Source organism: Myodes glareolus, chromosome X (genome assembly GCF_982192425.1).
Source record: "Myodes glareolus chromosome X, mMyoGla1.1, whole genome shotgun sequence".
Taxonomy (NCBI): Eukaryota; Metazoa; Chordata; class Mammalia; order Rodentia; family Cricetidae; genus Myodes; species Myodes glareolus.
In genome coordinates, this window is record NC_142053.1 from 96,861,073 (window position 1) to 96,886,827 (window position 25,755).

The following is a 25,755-nucleotide window of genomic DNA, read 5'->3' on the forward strand; positions in this document are numbered from 1 at the left end:
ACAACTATATTTCTTTTCTTTTTTGTTTATGTTTTATTTATGATCACAGGATTTATCTGAGTAGTCTGGCTGTCCTGAAACTCGCTCTGTAGACTAGGTTAGGCTCAAACTCACAAGGATCTACCTGCCTCTGCCTCCCAAGTGCCAGGATTAAAGGTATGCACAACCATTGCCCAGTTTACAATATTTTATTAGGTATTTGTCTGTTCTTGATATTCTTTTAATAGATCAATTCTTAAAACCTATTATTAAATTTTAATTTTTTTATGACTTTGCCATTTTTTTAAGTTTATTAAAATATAAAAGTTTCCATTTTCGCCCCTCCTCCCAACACCCTCCCACTCCCCCCACTCCCTCTCCTCTTCCCTCTCCATCCCTAAGAGCAGTCAGGGTTTCCTGCCCTGTGGGTAGTTCAAGTTCTTCCCCGCTCCCTCCAGGACCAGGAAGGTGAGTATCCAATCAGACTGGATCCCCAAAAATCCAGAATATGCAGAGGCTACAAGTCCCAGAGTCATTGTCAATGGCTTTTTAGAAAGACTTCGGGCCGGCCACATTCAGAGAATCCAGCCTCCTCCAGAGAATTTGGTTGGATCAAGCGCTCCTTCAGTCCCAGACAACTGGCCTTGGTGAACTCTCATTAGATCAGTCGCCTTGTATCAGTGGGTGATCGCTCCCCTTGCGGTTCTGATTTCCTTTTTCCTCCTTCTGCTCCTCCTTTGGACCTTGGGGGGCTCAGTCTAGTGCTCCAATGTGGGTCTCCGTCTGCATCGCCATTCATCGCCGGATGAAGGTTCCCTCTGATCTTGCCCTCCCTGCTCACGTTGTTCATCCTTCTGCTTCTCGGTTGGACCTAGGGAGTTAAGTCCAGTGTTCCAACGTGGGTCCCCGTCTCTATCTCCATCTATTGCCAGATGAACGATCTATGGTGATAAGCAAAATATTCATCAGTATGGTTACGGGCCAAGGCCAGTTCAGGCACCCTCTCCTCTGTCCAGAGAACAATCTGGGGATCTCTCCTTGGACCTGGGATCCCAATTACAGTCAAGTCTCTAGTAAACCCGAAACTGACTTCCATAGTTGAGATATATTCTTCCCTGAACCAATATCTATCCTTCCTCCCTCCCCCCCTCCCAGGCCCCCAAGCATTTCCCATTCCTCCCCTGCTCCCTTCTCTCTAACCTCCTCTCCTTCCAACTACCCTCCCAACCCCCCATGCACCCTTGGTTACCTGGAACTCTTGTCTATTTCCAATCTCCAGGAGGAAAACTACCTGAATTTTCTTCAGGTTCACCTTCTTATTTAGCTTCTCTAGGATCACGAATAATAGGCTCAAAGACCTTTAATTATGGCTAGAATCCACTTATGAGTGAATACATACCTTATTCCTATTTTTGGGTCTGGCTTACCTCACTCAGTAAAGCGTTTTCTTTTTCTTTTCTTTTCTTTTTCTTTTTATTTATTTATTTATTTATTATTTATTTAATTTTTACTGGGAACCCCTCAAGAATCAAGTCTCTTGCAAACCCTAGAAAGGCTCTCTTAGTTGCGATATAAACTTCCCTGCTCCCATAACCATCCTTCCTCCCTCCCCCTCCCATTCCCCCAAGCCATCCCCAATTTTCGCCCTCTCCCCTCTCCCTAACCATCTTCCCTTACTTCCACCCACCCACCCCCCATGCACCCGACTTTGCTTGGCAATCTTGCCTAGTTCTATTATCCAGGAGGATAAATATATAAATTTTCTTCAGGTTCACCTTCTTATCTAGCTTCTCTAGGATCACAAATTATAGACCCAAAGACCTTTAACTATGGCTAGAATCCACTTATGAGTGAGTACATACCATATTCCTCTTTTTGGGTCTGGGTTACCTCACTCAGTAAAGCGTTTCCTATTTCCATCCATTTGCATGCAAAATTCAAGATGTCATTGTTCTTTACCGCTGAGTAAAATTATAATGTATATATGTTCCACACCTTCTTTAACCATTCTTCTATTGAGGGGCACCTAGGTTGTTTCCAGGTTCTGGCTATTACAAATAGGGCAGCTATGAACATAGTTGAACAAATACTTTTGTAGTATGATAGGGCATCTCTTGGGTATATTCCCAAGAGTGGAATTGCTGGGTCCTGAGGGAGGTTGACTCCCAGTTTCCTGAGAAACCACCACACTGATTTCCACAGTGGCTGCACAAGTTTGCTTTCCCACCAACAATGGATGAGTGTTCCCCTCATTCCACATCCTCTCTAGCATAGACTATCATTGGTGTTTTTGACTTTAGCTATTCTGACAGGTGTAAGATGGTATCTCAAAGTGGTTTTGATTTGCATTTCCCTGATCGCTAAGGAGGTTGAGCATGACCTTAAGTGTCTTCTGGCCATTCGAAGTTCATCTGTTGTGAATTCTCTGTTCAGATCAGTACCCCATTTTTTAATTGGGTTAATTAGAGTTTTAGTGTCTAGTTTCTTGAGTTCTTTGTATATTTTGGAGATCAGACCTTTGTCTGATAAGGGGTTGGTGAAGATCTTCTCCCAGTCAGAAGGCAGCCTTTTTGTCTTACTGATAGTGTCCTTTGCTTTACAGAAGCTTCTCAGTTTCAGCAGGTCCCATTTATTCATTGTTTCTCTTATTGTCTGTGCTACTGGAGTCCTACTTAGGAAGTGGCCTCATGTGCCTATATCTTGTAGACTACTTCCCACTTTCTCTTCTATCAGGTTCAAAGTGGGCAGATTGATGTTGATGTCTTTAATTCATTTGGACTTGAGTTTTGTGCATGGTGATAGATATGGATCTATTTTCATTTTTCTACAGGTTGACATCCAGTTATGCCAGCACCATTTCTTAAAGATGCTATCCTTCTTCCAATGTATACCTTTAGCTCCCTTGTCGAAAATTAGGTGTTCATAGGTTTGAGGGTTAGTATCTGGGTCTTCTATTCGATTCCATAGGTCGACTTCTCTGTTCTTATGCCAATACCAAGCTGTTTTCAATACTGTAGCTCTGTAATAAAGTTTGAAGTCAGGGATGGTAATGCCTCCAGAAGTTCTTTTATTGTATAAGATTGTTTTGGCTATCCTGGGTTTTTTGTTTTGCCATATAAACTTGATTATTATTCTCTCAAGGTCTGTGAAGAAGTTTGGTGGGATTTTGATGGGGATTGCATTGAATCTATAGATTGCTTTTGGTAGAATTGCCATTTTTACTATGTTGATTCTCCCAATCCAAGAGCAGGGGAAGTCTTTCCATTTTCTGGTATCCTCCTCAATTTCTCTTTTCAAAGGCTTAAAGTTCTTGTCAAATAGGTCTTTCACTTCCTTGGTTAGAGTAACCCCAAGATATTTTATGCTATTTGTGGCTATCATGAAAGGTGATGTTTCTCTGATTTCCCTCTCCGCTTCTTTATCCTTTGTGTATAGGAGGGCCACTGATTTTTTGGAGTTGATCTTGTATCCTGCCACGTTACTAAAGGTGTTCATCAGCTGTAGGAGTTCTTTGGTAGAGTTTTTGGGGTCGCTTATGTACACTATCATATCGTCAGCAAAAAACGAAACTTTAACTTCATCCTTTCCAGTACGAATCCCCTTGATCTCCTTATGTTGTCTTATTGCTATTGCTAGAACTTCAAGCACTATATTGAAGAGGTATGGAGAGAGTGGACAGCCTTGTTGTGTTCCTGATTTTAGTGGAAAGGCTTTGAGTTTCTCTCCATTCAATTTGATGTTAGCTGTCATCTTGCTGTATATTGCTTTTATTATATTTAGGTATGATCCTTGTATCCCCAGTCTCTCCAACACCTTTATCATAAATGGGTGTTGAATTTTGTTAAATGCTTTTTCAGCATCCAATGAAATGATCATATGGTTTTTTTCTTTCAGTTTATTTATATGATGGATTACATTGATAGATTTGCGTATGTTGAACCAGACCTGCATCTCTGGGATGAAGCCTACTTGATCATAATGGATAATTTTTCTAATGTGTTCTTGGATTCGGTTTGCCAGTATTTTATTGAGAGTTTTCGCATCGATGTTAATGAGTGAGATTGGCCTGTAATTCTCTTTCTTGGTTGTGTCTTTGTTTGGTTTTGGTATTAGGGTGACTGTAGCTTCATAAAAGGAGTTTGCCAGTGACTCTTCTGTTTCTATATTGTGGAATACATTAAGGAGTATAGGTATTAGCTCTTCCTGGAAGTTCTGGTAGAATTCTGCATTGAAACCATCTGGTCCTGGGCTTTTTTTGGTAGGGAGATTTTTGATAACAGCTTCTAATTCTTCACGACTAACAGGTCTATTTAGATTGTTCACCTGTTCTTGGTTCAACTTTGGTATATGGTACTTATCTAGAAAATGTCCATTTCTTTTACATTTTCCAACTTTTTGGCATATAAACTTTCCTAGTATGATCTAATGATTCTCTGAATTTCCTCTGTGTCTGTGGTTATGTCCCCCTTTTCGTTTCTGATCCTATTAATTTGCAAGTTCTCTCTCTGCCGTTTGATTAGTTTGGATAGGGGTTTGTCAATCTTGTTGATTTTCTCCAAGAACCAGCTTTTTGCTTCATTGATTCTTTGGATTGTTTTCTGTGTTTCTATTTTGTTGATTTCAGCCCTCAGTTTGATTATTTCCAGTCTTCTACTCCTCCTGGGTAAATCAGCTTCTTTTTTTTCTAGAGCTTTCAATTGTGCTGTTAAGTCTCCAATGTGTGCTTTCTCCGTTTTCTTTAAGTGGGCACTTAGTGCTATGAACTTTCCTCTTAGCACTGCTTTCATAGTGTCCCATCGGTTTGAATACGTTGTGTCTTTGTTTTCATTAAATTCAAGGAAGAGTTTAATTTCTTTCTTTATTTCTTCCTTGACCCAGGGGTGATTTAGTAGTTGACTGTTCAACTTCCATGAGTTTGTTGGTTTCCTGGGGGTACCATTGTTGTTGAATTCTAATTTTAATCCATGGTGATCTGACATGACACAGGTGGTTACTAATATTTTTTTGTATCTGTGGAAGTTTGCTTTGTTACCAAGTATGTGGTCAATTTTCGAGAAGGTTCCATAAGCTGCAGAGAAGAAGGTATATTCTTTCCTATTTGAGTGGAGTGTTCTATAGATGTCTGTTAAGTCCATTTGATTCAATACCTCTAATAAATCTCTTATTTCTCTGTTAGGTTTCTGTCTGATTGACCTGTCCATTGGTAAGAGAGGAGTGTTGAAGTCTCCTACTATTAGTGTGTGTGGTTTGATGACTGCCTTGAGTTCTAGAAGAGTTTCTTTTACATATGTGGGTGCCTTTATATTAAGGGCATAGATATTCAAGATTGAGACTTCTTCCTGATGAATTGTTCCTGTTATGAGTATGAAATGTCCATCTCCATCTCTTCTGATTGATTTTAGTTTGAAGTCGATTTTGTTAGATATTAGAATGGCCACACCTGCTTGTTTCTTAGGTCCATTTGCTTGGAAAACCTTTTCCCAACCCTTTACTCTGAGTAGGTGTCTGTCTTTGTGGTTGAGGTGTGTTTCTTGTAAATAGCAGACTGTTGGATCCTGTTTTCGTATCCAATCTCTAAGTCTGTGCCTCTTTATAGGTGAGTTGAGTCCATCGATATTAAGTGATATTAATGACCAGTGATTGATGACTCTGGTCATTTTTTTGGGTAGTAGAGTGTATGTGTTTTCCTTCTTTGAGTTGTGCTTGTGAAGGGTTGCTAGATGTCTGAGTTAATGTAGGCAGTGTTGGGAATGTTGGATTCCTTGGGTTGTGATTTTCTTTCTAATATTCTCTGTAAGGCTGGATTAGTAGCTACATATTGTTTAAATTTGTTTTTATCCTGGAATATTTTGTTTTCTCCGTTGATAGTGAACAATAGCTTGGCTAGGTAAAGTAGTCTGGGCTTGCATCCATGGTCTCTTAGTTTCTGCAGTACCGCTATCCAGGACCTTCTGCCTTTCATGGTTTCCATAGAGAAGTCTGGTGTAAGTCTGATAGGTTTACCTTTATAAGTTACTTGACCTTTTTCCTTTGCAGCTCTCAATATCCTTTCTTTAGTCTGAATGCTTTGTGTTTTGATTATTATATGACGAGGGGATTTTTTTTTCTGATCCAGTCTATTCAGTGTTCTGTATGCTTCTTGAACCTTCATAGGAATATCGTTCTTTAGGATGGGAAAGTTTTCTTCTATAATTTTGTTGAGTATATTTTCTGGACCTTTGAAATGCAATTCTTCTCCTTCTTCTACTCCTATTATTCTTAGATTTGGTTTTTTTATTGTGTCCCACAGTTCCTGAATGTTTTGTGATGAGAATTTGTTGGATTTGCTGTTTTCTTTGGTCAGAGTGTTTAATTTCTCTATGGTGTCCTCAGAGTCTGAGATTCTTTCTTCTATCTCTTGTATTCTTTTGGTTATGCTTGTTTCTGAAGTCTCTGTTCGTTTACCTAGATTTTCCATAGCCAGCCGGCCCTTGGTTTGTGATTTCTTCATTGACTCCATTTCAGTTTTCAAATCTTGAACTGTTTCTATTACCTGTTTGATTGTTTTTTCTTGGTTTCCCAGAATTTCATTTACGGATTTACTCATTTCTTCAAACTTTTTGGTATATTTCTCTTCCATTTCTTTACTCATTTCCTCAATCTTTTTGTTATACTTATCTTCCATTTCTTTACGGCAGATTTTCACCTCCTGTTTAAGTTCCTCTATTATTTTCATAAAGATCTGCTTAGAGTCGATTTCTTCTATTTCTTCTGGAGTAGGGTGTTCAATTCTTCTAGTTTCGAGCTCCCTGAATTCTGGAGCTGTCATGTTGCCTTTCAGGTTGTTGGAGGAATTCTTGCATTGGCGCCTGTCCATCTCCTCCACTCTGGATGAAACTCCTCATCACTTTCTGAATAGAACTCCTCATCACTCTCTGGGTAGGACTTCTCAGCACTCTCTGGATAGAGCTCCTCAGCACTCTCCGGGAAGAGCTCCTCAGCAGTGCAACAGGGCTAGCTGGTCTTCCCAGGACCTGGGAGACAAAGGGTCCTCAGCAGTGGGGGGAAGGAGGGGTCCTGTGGAACACTAAAGACCCTGCCGCAGAAGCTGAGGGGGAAGGGGCTGTGCTCTCTTCCCGGACAGGCAGGCTGCCCAGGCGAGCACCCACTCACCTCTCTGGGACTAAATTTTAATTTTTAAAAACATTTTCCCATTGAAAATCTTTTGATGTTTGGATTGACAGTTATGGCTTTAATCATAAAAATTATTCTGTTCAGAGAGTGATAGTTACTTAAAATATGCCTAATAAATTACATAGTATTGTAAAAGTTGTTCTACTGGACAAATAGTTCCACAGAGAGCTACATCAAATCCTCAGCCATGCTTGTGGCTGGAAAGTTGAGGGATGGAAATAGATCCTAAGTGGGGCATGATGACACTTCTACTTTGGGAGCTGAGGGGAGTGAATTGATGCAAATGATCCAAAATCAGTAGAAGAGTAGATGCCAGGAACCTCAGAAGTCATGCGGTTGAACCTGAGGCATTACTTGGCTCTGGAAAAGAGTGGGACACAGCACTCTGAGGTCCAGGACAAAGCTGTCAACCTGTGTAGTAAATCTAGACTTCCACTTAAAGGACTGAGGCAAGGGAGGGTTATGTGTGTAGCTGGCAGACTTGGGTGCATATGGGGCAGGACCTCGAGTCTACCTAGTTGAGACCTGCTTGACAGAAGTTGTGCCCTTGAGTCCTTTATTAACCCTCTCAACCCCATGGTGGTGGGGGTGGGGTGGATTTCCTGGGCATCAGAGGAGTATAGATGAAAGCTGAGAATTAAGCACTAAATAGAAGACTTTCATGTAACCTGGGGCAGGACATGCAAAATAGGGGAGAAGGGGATGCAGGTTCATGTAGTGTATGGCGGAGATGGAAGCATGGCGAGGTGAATGAGGCTTGAGTTAAGTGGGGGCTTCAGAGGCTCTGGTTTCCAGCTCTGCACGAAATAGCCCAAGCAAGGGGAGGCAGTGGGAAAAATTAGTATCATTGGGAAGTACAGTAAGGAATCCAGATTCTCCTCTAAATTTCCTCCACTGCAGTCCGTTTCCATAGTAACCCATCCCTGCTGTCACTCTTCAGAGCCCGCCCCTGAGCGGATATGGTTTACCCTCTCTTCCTGTGAGTGGGGAGGAACTGGGTATTAGTGCCCCTGGCACGGAAACCGCCTCTGCTGCTCAGGCCCTGCTGCTGGCGAGTTCTGAGAGAGGTCTGCAGTCAAGGTAAGGACCCTGAATGTGTACCAAGGAACACATAATAACCAGAAATAACCCCATGGATAGGACTTGTTTGAACTTGTAGGTTGACAGGCTTGTCCTGGGAAAGTATGTGCTACAATTTAGTTTTCTATCTCAGAGAGAAGAGGGTACTGTTTTCTTATGAAGGAGCCCTGATTCTGAAGATGTCAACATCATAGTCTACAATTAATTAAAACATTGGTTCCTTGGTGATAATAATCAGAATTACAAACAAATGTGTATCCATACCAAGCAGACAAGGCACGACACTCTAAAAAGTCCCAGGCAATGTATGCAAGCAAACCTGGGGAGATCTAACTTCATCCCTAGGAATTTAATTCATCAGCAGAGAGACTTAATATCGAGGTATCGAAATCTTTCAGCGAGGACCTGAATTAGTATCCTCAGAACCCATGTAAATCTGGATACAAGTATGTCTGTAATCCGTGCACTCCTACCAGTAGATGGCAGGTAGAAACAGCAAAATCCATATAAGCCAGTTCGTGAAGTTTCTTATGTACAAATTCATTAACACACACACACACACACACACACACTCAAACACACACACACACATACACACACACACTCAAACACACACACACATACACACACACACACACACACACTGTGTAAAAGGAACGAGCGGCAGGCTGCATTCCTGCCACCCGGCTCCTGGCTAGCTTTACCCCTGAAATAATTACACGGAAACTGTATTCTTTTAAACACTGCTTGGCCCATTATCTGTAGCCTCTTATTAGCTAACTCTTACATATTGATCTAACCCATTTCTAATAATCTGTGTAGCACCACGAGGTGGTGGCTTACCAGGAGGATTGTAACCTGTAGCTGTCTCGGAGAGGAGAGTCATGGTGACTGCCTCATTGCCTTCTTTCTCCCAGCATTCTGTTCTGTCTACTCCACCTATCTAAGCTGCTGTCCTATCAAAAACCAAGGCAGTTTCTTTATTAACCAGTGAAAGTAACACATAGACAGTTAACCCCCCTCCATCATTTCCCCTTTATCTGTTTAAACAAAAAAGAAAGGCTTTAACTTTAACATAGTAAAATTGCATATAACAAAACAGTTATCAAGCAAGATTTATAGTTACAATATTTATATCTATTTTATCTTTTATCATAACTAAAGAAAGCTATTACTAACCATTCTTTAATTCCATCAAAGAATTCAGAAGGATATGATATTACCAAATTGAACAAGAAATAAGCAACTTTAAACTCTAGAAATGACAGAGACATCTCGCTGCCTGGACAGTCACCCAAAGTTCTTTTGTACCGTTGGGGCATCCATCTTCAGCCTTCAGGCCCATGGTTTCCAGCAGACATTTCCATGAAGCAGGAAATTTTAAAGGCAGTTAAGTCAGCCCCACGTTGGGCACCACTCTGTAAAAGGAACGAGTGGTGGGCCGCATTCCCGCCACCCGGCTCCTGGCTAGCTTTACCCCTGAAATAATTACATGGAAACTATATTCTTTTAAACACTGCTTAGCCCATTATCTGTAGCCTCTTATTAGCTAACTCTTACATATTACAGACCATATTACATACACCAGACTGTATTAAGAGGCTGCTAGCTAACTCTTACATAGTAATCTAACCCATTTCTAATAATCTGTGTAGCACCACGAGGTGGTGGCTTACCAGGAGGATTCTAACCTGCAGCTGTCTCAAAGAGGAGAGTCATGGCGACTGCCTCATTGCCTTCTTCCTCCCAGCATTCTGTTCTGTCTACTCCACCTATCTAAACTACTGTCCTATCAAAAGCCAAGGCAGTTTTTTTATTAACCAATAAAAATAACACATAGACAGTTAACCCTCCTCCATCAACACTGTCTTAATTAGGATTATTATTTTTGTCATGAAACACAGTAACCTCTGCAGTTCTTATAAAGGAAATTATTTAACTGGAGCTTGCTTACAAGTTCAGAAATTTAGTCCAATGCTGTCATGGTAGAGAACATGGTGGCATTCAGGCAGATATGATGTTGGAAAAGTAATTGAAAGCTCTATATACAGATTGGCAGGCAGCATAAAGAGAGAGACACCAGACTGTATTAAGAGGCTGCTAGTTAGTTCCTGACTGCGCAGCCCCAAAATAATCAGAAAGAAACCATATTATTTGCAATACTGTTTGGCTGATAGCTTAAGCATATTTCTGGCTAACTCTTAAATCCTAAACTAACCTATCTCCATTAACTTGTGTATTGCCACATGGCTGTGGCTTAAAAGCAAAGTTTGGAATGTCTGTCTCTGGCAGTGGCTCCATGGCTTCTCCCCAACTCCTCCTTTTTTTTCTCCCAGCATTCAGTTTAGTTTTCTTCACTTAGCTGTTCTGCCCTTCTCTGCTATAGGCTCAAAACAGTTTCTTTATTCACCAATGGTATTCATAGCATACAGAGGGGAATCCCACATCACCAGGCCAGGCTTAAGCATTTGAAACCCCAAAGCCAACCCCAGTGACACATTTTCTCCAACAAGGTCTCTTTATAGTGCCTCTCCCTAATGACCAAGCATTCAAATACGTGAGCCTATAGGGATCATGCCTATTCAAAACATTGTACACACTGTGGTTCAGAGACATAAAAACACATACACAAGCATGCACAGAGGGAGAGGGAAAGGGAGAGCTGATTGTAGGGATAGAAAAGTACCCTGGCCAGCCTATGAGGCTCTTCTATTATTTTTATATGAGATTTAAGGGAGAAAAAAATCTTTGACTGGAAAATACAGCCATCGAAAAGTTCTAGCATATGCTAGTTACTATACCAGTTACATTATTTCATTTTATGCTTTCCACAGGATGTAGAGAATACCTTACCAAAATCATGTCATAGATTTGCAATCTTAAATTAAGAGAGTTTAATAACTTACACAGTGTACAGTTGGTTAAGTGACTGCACTGAGCTATCATTCATATTGTGAAATAATCGTATGCCTCAGTTTTCTACTATTCTCAGCCTGAGACTTACCAATTAGCCCTTTTCATTTTTGTAAATGTATTATAATAGATATGACTCCCATAGTAAAAATACTGTATACACTATGTGGTGAGAGCAATAAAACCACCAAAATTTGTGTTACATAGTATTATTTGTTTGTTTTCAACACTGGACAATAGACTATAGTCCAGGCGACCCTGTAATTCACCATGTAGCTGAGGCTGGTCTCAGAGTCTTGGCAATTCTTATACCTTATTTAAGGCATAACTATGCTGAGTGCAGAGATTATTGTTGTGAACCGAATCTTCTAGATAATTTAAGGACAGAAGAAAGAAAACAAAAAAGAACATACACACACACAAAAAAAATCAAAACATTAGGGGATAAAAGAATCTGACTAAGGCATCCTTTTCATTTTGTAATTAATTATTATTTGAAATGCAACCTACTAAACCAGGCTGGAGAAAATTGAAGATTTAAGTAGAGTTTCACTTAGATCTTACTTTTTCCCCCTCTATCAATTCTTCCCAGACCCTCCTTACTCCAGATCCACCAAAATCCACACTCTTTCTCTGTTTCTCTAACTAGAAAACAAACAGGTATCTTAAAATTTAATAAGATAAAATAAAAACAAACAAACCAGTGTAGGACAAAACAAATGGGAGGAAAAAAGCCAAAGAAATAACATAAGAAACACATACAAATATTGAGACATTATACACACACACACACACACACACACACACATATATATATGTATTTAATTTGGTGCTTTGGTCTATATAGTTTTTGTAATTATAATACAATTACACCATTTCTTGCTTCCCTCTTCTCCTTCCAAACCTTCCCATATACTCCTCCTTGTTCTTTTTTCTAATTCATAGCCTCCTATTTCATTAATTGTTATTACATACATACATACACACATGTAGATACATGTATGTTACTCGTATGTATGTTTTGACTGTTGAACACTTGCTATTGGATAGCAATTAGTGTGTTCTTCCCTGAAGAAGACTTATGTTTCCTACTTTCAATATTTTTCAGTTGCTATAATGCTTTGTTTAGGTTGAGGCCCCATGGGATTTTTCTTTTCTCCTTTGACATATCCATTGGTATCATTCTCTCGTTCAGTTTATGCTTAGGCAGATGTGTTGTTGAGATTTTATGTGTGTTGCTTCTGACATCGCTAGGAGAAACAGTCTTACAGCAAACGCCCTGTTCCTTTTGTTCTTATAATATTTCTCTCCCCATCTTCCACAATTGTTGTGTGTCACAACTCTTATTGATCGTACCCTGACCTCCAGAGGCCTACTACTGTGCATGCACTAAGTAAATAAATATTTACTAAAATTTTTTATTTGTATTTAAGAAATATATTTTTAAATATTTAGTAAAAATGTTACTTAAAATTGGCAAAAAAATTAAAGAATATTTCTGAGACAAACTCACTTGCCTCCCAAGCCTAGTAACCTGAGTTCAAGCAGCAGAACCAATGAAAAGATGGAAATAGAGATCTGATTATAAGATATTGTTCTGACTTCTATATTTGTGCATGGCACATAGATGCAAACACACACACCATGCATTCACACATACTACATACATACACCATCAAAAATGAAAAAGACTATGGCTTGTAATTTGTGGATTTATGATGTGTATAGTCATATTTTCGATAAGTATATAGATAATAAAGAATTTATATGGGTCAGTCAATTAAGGCATATATTTTCTTATTTTTTTATGTGATTTTTTTTGTGGTGAAAGCACACCAAAAATCTATTCTGTTAAGAGATACCCAGTACAAACTGCAAAATCATTAATAATAAAATGATCTTGATTCTTTAGAATCAGGAGGCTTGCTCCTAACTGGAGTAAACTGAGAAGAGCTGTCAGTACTCACTAAAGAATGAGTGCTGAAGGGAATAGCTCGTAAATACACACACAAGCACACACACACCAAAAAAAAAAAAAAACGCACAATAAAACAAAAAGAAAAGCATGTTTCTTGTAAGGACCCCAAATTGATACTAAGAGAACAGTTGGACTGAGAACATTGAGGGTGTGTTTATAACAGATGGGAACGGTTCCCGATCAGTGGAAGGAAGGATATTGGTACCCAAGAAGTCATTCTATTAAGGCAGCAAAAAAAGAGGTTGGGTTGCTCTCAGGTTCTGTGTGAAAAGGAACAGCAAGAAGCATAACAGACTGTAAGAGGTGGAAACCCAGTTGTATTAGGGAAGGTTCTAATTCAAAACCAAATTCAAAAGGAGAGAGACCTGTTAGGGGATGGGAGGAATTGTCCCCCAAACAGGAAGACTTACAGAGTCCTGGCCCTCCCGTCAGGCCTGAAAAGTCAAGTTCTGAGGAACAAGTGAGATTAGCCCAGATTACCTCTCCCCTGGGACTATGATGCCTGTGGGAGTTTAATCAAAACCAGGAAGAATCATTTAGCTTTATGAGTTCATTCTTGAAAAGATAAGGGCATTAGAAGATCCAATGCAATTTCTGGCCCTCTGAGGTCCAAGAGGAAACTGTCACCATTTATTGTAAATGTAGACTTCCTCTCCAAGGACTAAGGAAGAAGTGGTTATGTTTGTGGCTGTTATACATGTGTTCTTAGAAGAAGGGATGCTAAGATACATAAAAGCTATTCCTAGCTATGGGGCATCAGAGGGCCCATTAAGACTGTGAAACCCTCATTTTGCCCTGGAGAGTCTACGAGAACCAGAATTCTGCATCTGAAAGTTGATAGTTAGGCTTCAAGGTGTCTGGTGAGTGGGGGGAGGGGCATGCATGCAACACCGGGGATGTGGTATACAAAATGAGAAGGTGGTGGGATGTGAGAGAGTGATAGGTGCATGGCAGGGTAGGCAGGTCCATACTGTCAGTCTATGCAGTGGACTGAGGAAGGAGTTGGAATTGGGTAGGATAGGAAGAGTTACACGAGTACAGTTAGGAGTTTGAGAGTATTCACTGTATTGGGCCCACAGCATTGGGACTCCATTAGCAACCTGGCCCTGCCTTCAATCTTAATAGCCTGTGCACGCCCGGATGTAATTTATTCTTTCTTCTCGTGGAAATAGGGGCGGGATTAGTGCACTCGAATAGATTCCTTCTAAAAGAGATCCACTGTCAAGGTAAGGACCCTGGGTAGATTCTAAGAACATTCTAAGATCCATAGAAAGGAACACTGATGAAAAAGATGGCAGAGCCCTAAACCGCGAGTCAAAGTTTGGATTCAGAATTCAGCAGAGAATGTCTCACTAAACGTCTCACTAAACCCATAGTGAGCCCTCGCGGAAGCCTGGGCTCGAGCATTTCTTCAAGCCTGGAGGATGAGGACAGTTGAGGACCCAACTTCATTCCTAGGGAAGCAGAGATAAAGGGTCATGAGGACAGAGAAATAAAAACTTGAAAAATGTGTCACAAAAAGCAGAAAAAGGTCTGACTTGGCCAGCCGTTAGCCACGCCCAGCAATGACTCCATGACAGGGCCCTGCAGAGAGCCTGCCTCAGAATTAGAACTAAAGGTACACTATATTGCAAAATTTGGGTGCCATATTTCAAAAAAAAAGAGAGAAACCAGCACCACCTTTTTAGCTAAACAGTGGTCGCATCCGCCTTTAATCACAGAATTCTGGGAAGGCAGAGGCATGTGGATCTCTGTAACTTTAAGGTCAACCTGGTCTACAAAGGAAGTTCCAGGAATCCCTGTCTCGAAAAACGAAGAACGAAAAAAAAAAAAAAGGGATCAGCACATTGTCTTGCCTTGCAAAATACTACTACTACTACAAATAATAATAATAATTAATATTTCATTATATTCATATAACTTATAATTAAAATAAAATTTAAATTATTATAAATTAATAAAATGATTGATAATATAATATATAGTTTAAATCATATAATAGCAATTTCTTATTATTATAAATAGGGTACAGTTTGGGATATTACCTTAATGATTGCTTAGCATTCATAAAAACCCAAGGTAAAGTGACAAAGATGGCAAAAGCAGATGCTATTAAATATAAATAAAGAACGTGGAAGAGTTAAAGCCTCCTGCCAATACTCTCCTGTACTGTTAGGAAGAAGTAAGAGGATAATGGGAAATTGACCAGGATGAGCAGAAACGGAAGAGGAAATACAGCAGTGGTTGAGGGAAGCGGGGAAGATTTTGATACCAGGTGTGCATGTCGGGAACTTTACAGCAGTTCACATGACATCGCCAAATGAGTGCGGACAAAGAAAAAGGGTCAGTTTCAAATGTCTGAGCAAGATATTGACATCCTGGTTGAATGGAAACTGAAAGCTAACACATAGCACAGGGATATTTAAAATGTCCTGAATTCAGAGCTGGAAGTGGGACACCCTCTGTGCTCCTCCGATCCTCTTCTCTGAGGAGGGACAGCCTTGGTCTCCTATAGGCCCATTTTAGCCTTGGTCTCCACTACCTAACATCAGTGAAGATATATGGAGGTGAGGGAATCACTTCCAAAATAATGGGGCCATTGCAAGCCAGGTGCTATAGTGTGACTTTGACATGGACACCTGCCCTGACTAGCCACAGGTTCTGTTCCCAGGACCAGCACAATAGGGCAAAGGTTAGCCCTGTGAGTTTCAGCATCTCCACCACATCTTGTGTGTGTGTTTTCTCCCATTGCGTATCATGCTTTTTTTGTCTTTCTCTTTATTGAAAATTCATATTTTTAAATGTAGCTCTGATTTTCCCGGAACTCATAATGCAGACCTGGGTGACTTTTCACTTATACAAGTCTTCCTGCCTGTACCTCCTGAGTGCTGTGACTACTTTTGCTTTTAAATTTTATTTAAATTATGTGCACTGTATTTATATCTTTTTCCTTCTCCTCTTTCCAACATGAAACATGTCTCCCCATGTCATCTCAAATCGACAGCCCATTTTATAATTATTATTGTTGCATATGTGACATATATAAATACATACACATATTTTATATAACAATAATACAATATTTTGTAAGTAGTAAATAATATAAACACATGTATTTATTATATAAAAACATAAACACAGCATGTTATGACCATTTAGCGTTGCTTACATGTATATGGTTTTAGAACTGAGCGATTATGCCTGCAGAAGACTGAATCTCTCTCTTCTAACAGCCACTGTCTACAGAACTTCATCTAGGGGTATGGCCTTGTGAGATTTCACCATTCATGTTATGTGAATTGGTGATGTGATTCAAGGTCAAGTCTCCTTTGGGTTTCCTTACTCCTGGATCCTGTGAAACATTACAGTACCTAGTACTAGATGTGAGTAGAATTGAGAGTGTTCAAACCCCAGAGAAAGGCAGCCATCCTTCACCTCACAGTATATATAAGGAGACCAGAGGTGAGGAATACAGTGAGTGCTCAGAACACTGATGTCATTATAATGTGAAACAAGGGGGGGGGAATGAACGGCTGAAAGGCTGAGTGTTCTCAACATGCTCAAAGTGATCATAGTATGTTATTTTCCTGATTCAGGTATCTCAGTTACCTGTTCTACTACCAAGTCTCTGTCCTGCTGTCCCTGACGCCAGCCATCATGCCAAGGGGACAGAAGAGTAAGGCACGTGCTCGTGAGAAACGGCGCCAGGAGCTCAAGGATGCTCAAGCAAAGGAGGCAGAGAAAGCAGAGTCACCTGCTTGCTCTGATCAAGCCTCAGGAGATGCTAAGCCAAGCACTTCTGCTGCTGACTTCCCACAGCAGTCTGAAAGCTCAGCACCCAGCAGCACTGCCAGCCAAGAAGTGACCCACAGAAAGTCTGATAAGGGTGACCAGGGCCAAGGGGATAGAAATGAGCGTTCCTCCGGGGCTCTACTCTCCACTAGAAGCTTGCAGATGGATCTTCTGACAAGGAAGACAGGAATGCTGATGGAGTACATGCTCTGCAAATACAAAGTACAGCAGCTCATGAAGAGGAGAGAGATGCTCAAAGTTATCAACAAAAGTGTTATCTTGAACACTTCCCTGAAATCCTCAAGAAAGCCTCCTATCGATTGGATGTGGTGTTTGGCCTTGAGCTGAAAGAAGTCCAGCCACATGGTCAAGCATATGAGCTTGTGAGCAAGCTAGGTTTCGAGGATGATGGAGGTAGGAGCAATGAGCTAGGTGTAGGTCCTACCAGGGGCATTCTGATCGCTCTCCTAAGTGTGATCTACCTAAATAACTACTGTGCTTCCGAGGAGGATGTCTGGTATTTCCTAAATGCTTTAGGACTCTATGATGGGATCATGCACGTCATCTTTGGGGATATCAGGAAGCTCATCACTGAGGATCTAGTGCGGGAAGAATACATAGAATACCGTCAGGTTCCTAACAGTGATCCTCCAACCTATGAGTTCCTGTGGGGCCCGAAAGCCTATGCTGAAACAAGCCAGATAAAGGTGATGGACTTTTTAGCCAAGATCAGAGAAGCCTTACCTGGGGTTTGCTTATCTCATTATGAGCAGGCTTTGATTGAAGAGGAAGAGAAAGCCCAAGCTGCAGCTGCAGCCAAGTCTGGCACTAAAGGCAAGGCCAAGGGACATACTAAGACCAAATTAAGTCGTCCTACTCACAAGTGAGGTGTAAGGTAGCCCCTGCTTTATGATTGAAAAGGTCTGTTCATTTTTTTACAAACAAGCTTTCGATAATCCTTTGGGGCTCTTTTAGTAAAGGTTTAACATGGGGTTAAATGTACACAGATAAATTTTGTGACCCGTTCCTTCACTGCTGCTTACCTAGTTGGAGCTCAATTTTTTGGATTGATTTGAAATATACTTTAAAATTTGAAATGTTCTAAGGATTTCATGATGTTTATAAGATATTGTGGGATTATCTTAATAATATGGTGTGAAATATGAGAGAAAAATATTCAAAAGTGTTATGCTTTTCCGTGAATACTTTTTTCAGTCCTTGTTTCCTTGTCATGGATGTCATGGATGTATACTGACATTTGTTTCTGATATTAAAATATGTCTGATAAATTAGCAGAGAAGCTGATCTCTTGTTTTAAGGTTCATGCTTTATCCAAACACACACTGAATATCTTCTTTTGCAGAGTTGCCATTCTGTGTCCTGGAAATGTTTTTCTCAAAGAAACTCTCATTATTGGAGAGAATGGAAGAAGATCTCTACTTCCTACAGAAACAATAAATGGGGTGATGTCTTGTTCAACAGAAAATATTTTTTGGTATTCATTACTAGTTGTCTTCAGAGAAAAAGGTTTTGTTTTTCCTTCCTGTACATGACCTGGCATACAGCACTTTCTGTAGGTCTTTTAGGCAAAGTGTTAAGAAAAATAAGGATAATAATGAATTAGATTTAAATGCTCACATTTATAAATGACACTTTCTGATAAGTCAGTATAAGAGCTATTTAAGCACAGATTCTCTGTACCATACACATGTATCCCCATTATAAGAGAAAGAACTAGTTAAAATCACTTCTCAATGGATAGCAAGACTTACAAATCTACCTGTTCCCATACTTACATGGCTAGTAAGGGAAAGAACTTAGGTTAAGCATGGGATTTGGAGATAATACTTCTGTATTCCTCTTATGTTTATGCACACTGTGACTCTTATATCAGTTTTATTTTCAATATTATTAAACGAGTTTTTATTGCTTGCAGTGCCTCCAGCTCTAAGACATCTATGTCTTTCTCTGGCCTCTTTAAGCACCTACACACACAAGGTGTACACCTATACCCACGCAAATTCCAAGGCATATCAGAGCCCCAGGTCTTGTGGGATAATGTTCTTCTACCCACTAAAGATTTGTTACTTGCATTAGTTTAATAAAACACTGATTGGCCAGTAGCCAGGCAGGAAATATAGGTGCGGTGAGCAGACTAGGTGAATTCAAGGAAGAGAAAAGGCCCCATCTGCAGTTACCACCCAGGTGGAGAGGATGCAAGATGAAATGCTGCATTAGAATAGGTGCCAAGCCACGTGGCTGAACATAGATAAGAATTATGGGTTAATTTAAGTTATTAGAGCTAGTTAACAGTAAGACTAGCTAATTAGGCCAAAAAGTTTAAAACTGATATAAGCCTCTGTGTTTTGTTGGGACTGAGCAGCTATGTAACCCTAAGGTAAGAGAGAAACTTCTGTCTGTGAAAGGTAGCCTTAAGCATGCAGGGCTAGGGGTAGGCAGGAGACTGTAGGACTCACAGGAAACTGCAGTAGGAACACAGGAACCCCTGTGGGTGCCTGAGGGGTGGCATAAAGGATATGCTCCTCAGGAGAGGAAGCTAAGCCAAGGCAGGTGGGGCCTGGAAATCCTAGTGCTTCTTGTGAATTCCTATAGCTGGAGTTCCAATCTAAGCTCTGTCCTGGGCTGGAGATAAAAAGTCTCAGGTAAATGGCTTGTTCATCAATTTGTGCCTCAAAAGTTGGGCATCAAATGAAGCATGTTTAATAAATGCTCGGTGAGCCAAATTGGGGTTCAACTTGAAGACCCAAAAGCAAAGCAGGTAGCCACTGGCTCTTAACCTTGACCTCAGTCCTAAATGGCAATCCTGCCTCTAGGAATCTCAGAATGAGGCTGTAACTGAGAACTGTCTTCCCGTTTTATAATCCTCTCTTGTTCTGGGATGAAAGGTGTGGACCACTGGGATTAAAGTCATGCACTGCCCAGTTTCTATGGCAGCTAGCGTGGCTACTGGGATTCAAATATTACTGTGGCCTGGTCTCTAAGACTGGCCAGTGTGACCATTTTACTCTCTGAACTTGAGGCACGCTTTATTTATTAAAATACAAATGAAATGCTGCTACACTCAGGTGCAGCTTTCTCAGGTCAGGTATGAAAGGGGTGGTGAGCTCTGATAAGAATAAGCAAATAAACTGAGTGAGGATCATGCAAGACCCAAGTAAACCAGAAATGCTCAGAAAGGGCACATTCTGGACCTAAAAGTTAACACAGGTGGAAGGTCTTCAAAGAAAAAACTTCATCTCTCTATTTCAGAGAGTCCATGAAAACTCTCAGATTGAACTTACCCTTCTGTGTAGTAGAATTTTTTCTCAGTGGTGGGATCTCCTTGGATTGATAGGGATGGGCTCAATTGAACAGACTGTATGTGTGTGTGTGTGTGTGTGTGTGTGTGTGTGTGTGTGTGTGTGTGTGTAATACTGCCTTATTGAACAGAGTGTGTATGTATGTGTGTCTTTCTGTGTGTAAAATACTGCCTAATTGAACAGTGTGTGTGTGTGTGTGCACGCACGTCTGTAATACTGCCTAATTGAACAGTGTGTGTGTGTGTGTGTGTGTGTGTGTGTCCATCTGGGACATCACAAGGCCTTAAAGAACAATGAAAAACTGTTGTGTCTCAGGTAGCAGAGGCTAGCTTTCTAGATTATACCAAAAACATGATCACTCCCCACACACATATTTCTTTCACTTTAACTCACCTTGAGAACTCTTGCATAGTCAAGGACAACAAGGCAAATTTCACTTCTAACTAGAGAGCATCTTAGAAGTGAGGCTGTTGGAATTAGATCAAAGCTCTCAAATGAAGTCAGGGTATTTCAGAATATTATTAGAAACCATTTAATTCTTTTGTTTCTGGTCATGTTTCTTTCTCTCCTAGGTCTCCGCACCATCCAGGTACCAGTTCTTAGCCATATAGGCTCCCTCTCATAGTGTGTGCTTCAAGCCAAACTAGATGTTAGTTGGGCACCATTGCCCAAGCACAACTTGCAGGCAGGATAGAGTATAGGTCAAGGGTTTTGTGGCTGGATTGATGGCCAGGTTTCTCCTTCTGTAGCCTTCAGAGTAACTTCTCTTGTAACTGCCATGTCCAGAATTACCAGAGAGGATTTCTCTGGCAAAAGATGGGAGTCCTTAAACACTCATAAAATATATATGTTAAATGGGATGCTAGAATAAATAAATAAATAAATAATTTATTGAATTGATATCATAAGGATAAATTCTAAAATAGTTCCCTGCTCATCTCTTTCTCTGCCCTTGTTTCTTTATGTCTTATGTGTCTTATTGTTTTCATTGAGCAACTTTTTGGCCTTTTAACTCCCTTACTTATATTACAGTCTCTTTACAATTCAAACCAGTCCTAAAATTCTTTTCAGCCTTAAAGCCCTAAGTCTCTCTTTGGCCTTAGTGGAGGGCCTTAAAGCTTAGGGGGATACTGCAGACTGTGAAAGATAGCCAAGTGAAGCTAGGTCTGTGTCCCTACCACAGCATTCCTGAGGATTTATGTTGAAACCCTTCTTCAAGCATTGTTGGGGAATTTCCATGTCTGTCATTTGACCGACCAATCCTTCTAGACTTCAATTCTATTTTCCTTTGCTTCTGCTTTTCCTAACATGAAACCCATTGACTGTCTGAGTGTCACTAATATTAATAGACATTGCCTAAAACTATTCATGGTCTGCTACTGGATCTGTGTAGTAGCACACTGCTTTTCTTGGGAATATCTTCATAAAATCTATTTCCCAATGCCTCATGTAACAGGTCTGGCAGATATAAAGATTCTAAAAAGGAATATCAAAAAATGGGCCATAATGCTAATGGGGCTGCCCCAGAAATTCCATTCTGGGGGAAAGAAGAGAACCAGTCAGAGGTATTAGTTTCCCTCCGTGAAAGAGATTTCAAACAGTTTCAGCAACTACTTCTCAAATCACCTTACATAATTAGACTAAAACACAGATACTAATGAGTCAGTGGTGGGTATAAACTCTCCTTGATCTGGAAGGCATGGATGTTCATATATGTGGCCCCCCATTCAAATTTTGATCTCACTTCAGTACAATGAAGATAGACTTGGTGGATTAATAGGATATCTTTTTCCTCCTCCACTTCCCAGTATGACTGAATTGAATCTTTGCTTTCTGCTTTTAATTTGGTTCTTTTAATTTGCTTGTTGTGGATGAATCACCAGGCATGACTTAGCATGAGTTTGTGACCTCAGGTTACCTGCCACAAAGCAGTCTGGGGCACAATAGAAAACGATTTTCCTTCCTCAGCCATTCATACATAAATTGAGAAATAAAGATAGAGATGTTGCCATATGTATAGGACAGACTTCACCTTTTGATCTTTTGCGTATTTAAGTCTCTTCAACGTAAGGAAATAGGATAAAATTTGTAAAATTTTTTGTAAATGGGTCTACCTAATTTCATATACTTATGCCATATCGCGATGATATTTATTTTGTATATTTTTGGTTGTTTTCATATATTCTTGTTTCAAAGCTTTTAACACATTGTCATGATTTCAGTACTCTTTTTAAATTAGCTTTGATTATTCTAAAACTATTATCGTGGCATGTACAATTAAAATATATGTGCAGATTTAGATTTAAATATTTTGATCACGTGTGAAGATCTGATAAAGGCAAACAATCTTATAAATTTGAGTACTCCAACATCTTATCACCTATTAAACTGAGAATTTAATTATTGAGAATATTCAATGTTTCACAAACTTTCAATTTTATATACATGGATTTGATGAGGATTTCCTTCCAAAACAAGTTCCAGCTTACATAAAACGTGACATATAATTCATGTGATTTCTTCAAAATAAAAATATAAAACTACAAACTGTAAGAGTTTTATTAAGATTACACTGTATTAACTAATGAATTTATAAGTTTACTAAAGATATCTACATTAAATTCCTTTTCACAGTGGTGACTATAGAAAATAGCACCCAAACAGTTATGTTCAAAATCTTGGTTTATTAAAATAAATCTTATGTTTATTATGTATATAAACTATCTGTGTTTAATTGTGGTTTTTTTGGTTTATTTTTCATAACATATTTATTGCCACATTGGCTTATAAGCAAATGCTTATGTAAACTAAAATTGTTAACTTGATTTGTGACAGAGAAAGAGAGTGCAGAGTTTCCTCCATCTTGTATTCTTGCTGAGGCCTTTTCAGGTTTAACAAGAACTCAGTCTCCTTGTTAGAGAATCCCAGGGAAAATGTCCCAACTCTATTCTAGGACCCAAGGCCAAGACACCCCAGCTAACTTTCTGTAGCTTCTGCTAAACTGCCATCTTGTGACAGCAACTTTCTCTAGCTAACAGCCTATCTTAGATTCTGTTAAAATGCTTGTTCCTTCAAACCTCCCCCAGCAGCTTCACAGAGAGATACCAAGGTGTGGGCTTTTCCTCTAAAAGTCTCTTGCTCTAACTATTCAGTGTTATACTTGGGTGTTGAATATCTGAATGTATTCTGAGACAGTTGGAATACAGACTTTGACTTGGTTGTAAACTGTGTCTGCATGGTTATCCCTGGTATGCTCCCCATAATATTCTGAAGACTCCAAGAGATTGGACTTGGACATTTAGGGGACCTCAGGCTTCCCAGGAATGGAGAAGAGTGTACTGGCTGGAGAGGACTTTTAGTTGGTGTGCATGTTGAGATCGTATAGGGCCACTCTTGTGTGCCACTAAAAAGAGCTACGGATATTTCTTACAACTTGTGTGTTTATCTCATTTATAAATATATATGTAACCTATATCTAAATATAAAATGATATATATATATATATATATATATAATATTCTACCTACTATTCTTCTATCTATTGGGCACACATATATATGTGGATGTTAAGGAAGATGGTTTACACTTAAATGTATAATTCAGAAAAAAAGAAAGAATATTAGGATTTTTTATTATTTAAACAGTCATTCAAAAATAATAGTATTTTCAGTCACAACAATGGCTAATTTTAGACATCAGAATAATTTAAAAACAAACTGATTACCCGTAGAGACAAATACACTAAAACATTTTCCAAGGTTTTGGTTGGTGATTCAAGGTCAGGCACAGAATAACTTAGTAGACATAACTTTCTCAGAAATGGACTTTCTGCACATCCTCCCAACCTCAAGGTTTAGCCAGCTAACTGCTCCTTGTTTAAGTACTGAATCTCAGTTTCACTTTCTATAGGGAACCATGACATCTCAGAACTCTGTGCTTACTTATTCACCATGTCTATTCAGCAAACCTCCCTAGCATGAGAGAAATTGTGTGATCAGTATGACTCTGGTTCTTAATGTTTACTCAAAAAGTGCTGTGTGACCCTGAAAATGTGATCCATGCTTGTCCAGAGGTAGGAGAGAAATGTGAGGAGTGTGTGTGTGTGTGTGTGTGTGTGTGTGTGTGTGTGTGTGTGTGCTGAAAGGGAGCTGGATGTGCAGAGAGAGAGAGAGAAGTGAGAAGATATATATATAGCTGAGCAGGTAGAGAGCTTGAAGATGTAGCCATGTAGAAGAGAGATGTGTATGTAGAAAGTGTAACAGAAGAAGTATATGGTTGTATGCAGGATATAACTGTGTAGAGAATGATGTGGCTGTGTAAAGAAGTGTGAAAGTAGGTAGCTGTGTGGAGAATATATGGAGACTATGTGGAGAATGTAACTGTGAAAATAGATATAACTATGTACAGAGGTGTATGGCTGTGTTGAAGGGAGATGTATGTGTGTAAAGAGAAATGTAACTGTATGTAAGTAGGCATAACTTTGCAGAGAGATTGCCAAGAATGAGAAATTATTAAGGAAGAAGTAAAAGAGAAGATTACCATCAGAAAAGCATGCGCTTGTTCCTTTGTTTCTTAAGTTACCATTAGAAATCATGTGTATATCCCTATTTACACTAAGATAGAAAAATGTAGCCCAAAGATAGAGAAGAGGTCACTGAGAATGGCATCTGATACACTGTCATCTGGAATCCTTAGAGATAAAACTGACCAAAGTTTCCTAACCCAGGATACACAATCCCTATCAACCGCTAACCTGGATGTGAGAATTTAGAAAAACCAGGGATGGGAAGCTCTATCTTTCAGGTGGATCTGTGCTTCCTTAAGTCCCTTCCAGGGACGGAATAATGCCAGCCTAGGGGACAAACACAGGGGTCTGTAAGTCAGGTTGTAGAGAAGACTGACTAGTAAAAGGCCCTCAGGAATTATAATTTTATGCATGTTCTACCAAGGACAAGGTACCCACATCATGTCCTCAAGTTATCTGACTAGTTGTACTAATGCTCTGACTAAATATGCCTCCTACAACTCAATGGACATTTATACCTCTATATTCTCTATGTATTCTAGTCTCAGTTTACCCTCAGGCATATACGTATAATAAAGAAGACAGGAGAGCTCAAGTTGGCTATGAGTCACTGTTAACAAAACTCAAATGGACCTCAATTCTCTTCCCAATCCTAGTAAGGGTAGAAATAGCTGGTACAACTCCCATAGCCAACTCAGCCTTGATTGTTGAGAACAACACCTTAGGTAACTCAGTTTCTGGATAGACATGGACCTTGGCCACTTGGATAATTCTATTTCAAGCCTAGAGGATCAGTTTGACTCACTCAGAGTGGTAGTCCTACAGAAATGAAAGAGGCTAGGCTTCCTTTTGTGAAAGAATGAAGAGACTGCATGGCCTGAGGAGAAACTTCCTGTTTCTATATCAACTAATTGGTGGAAATTAGGGAAAACCTTGTCATGGTCAGAAAAATCTTCAAAGAAAAAAATAAAGATCAAATAGTTGGTGTCTCAGTC

General features: G+C 39.7%; 1 protein-coding gene and 1 pseudogene across 1 annotated transcript in view; both read left to right on the forward strand.

Moving 5' to 3' along the window:
* The window catches only part of LOC125410275 (melanoma-associated antigen B4-like), an 87,580-nt gene that overhangs the window by 6,501 nt on the left and 55,324 nt on the right, over positions 1-25,755 (forward strand). The gene's annotated exons all lie outside the window — the stretch shown is intronic.
* LOC148117420 (melanoma-associated antigen B4 pseudogene) lies at positions 16,728-18,163 on the forward strand (annotated as a pseudogene).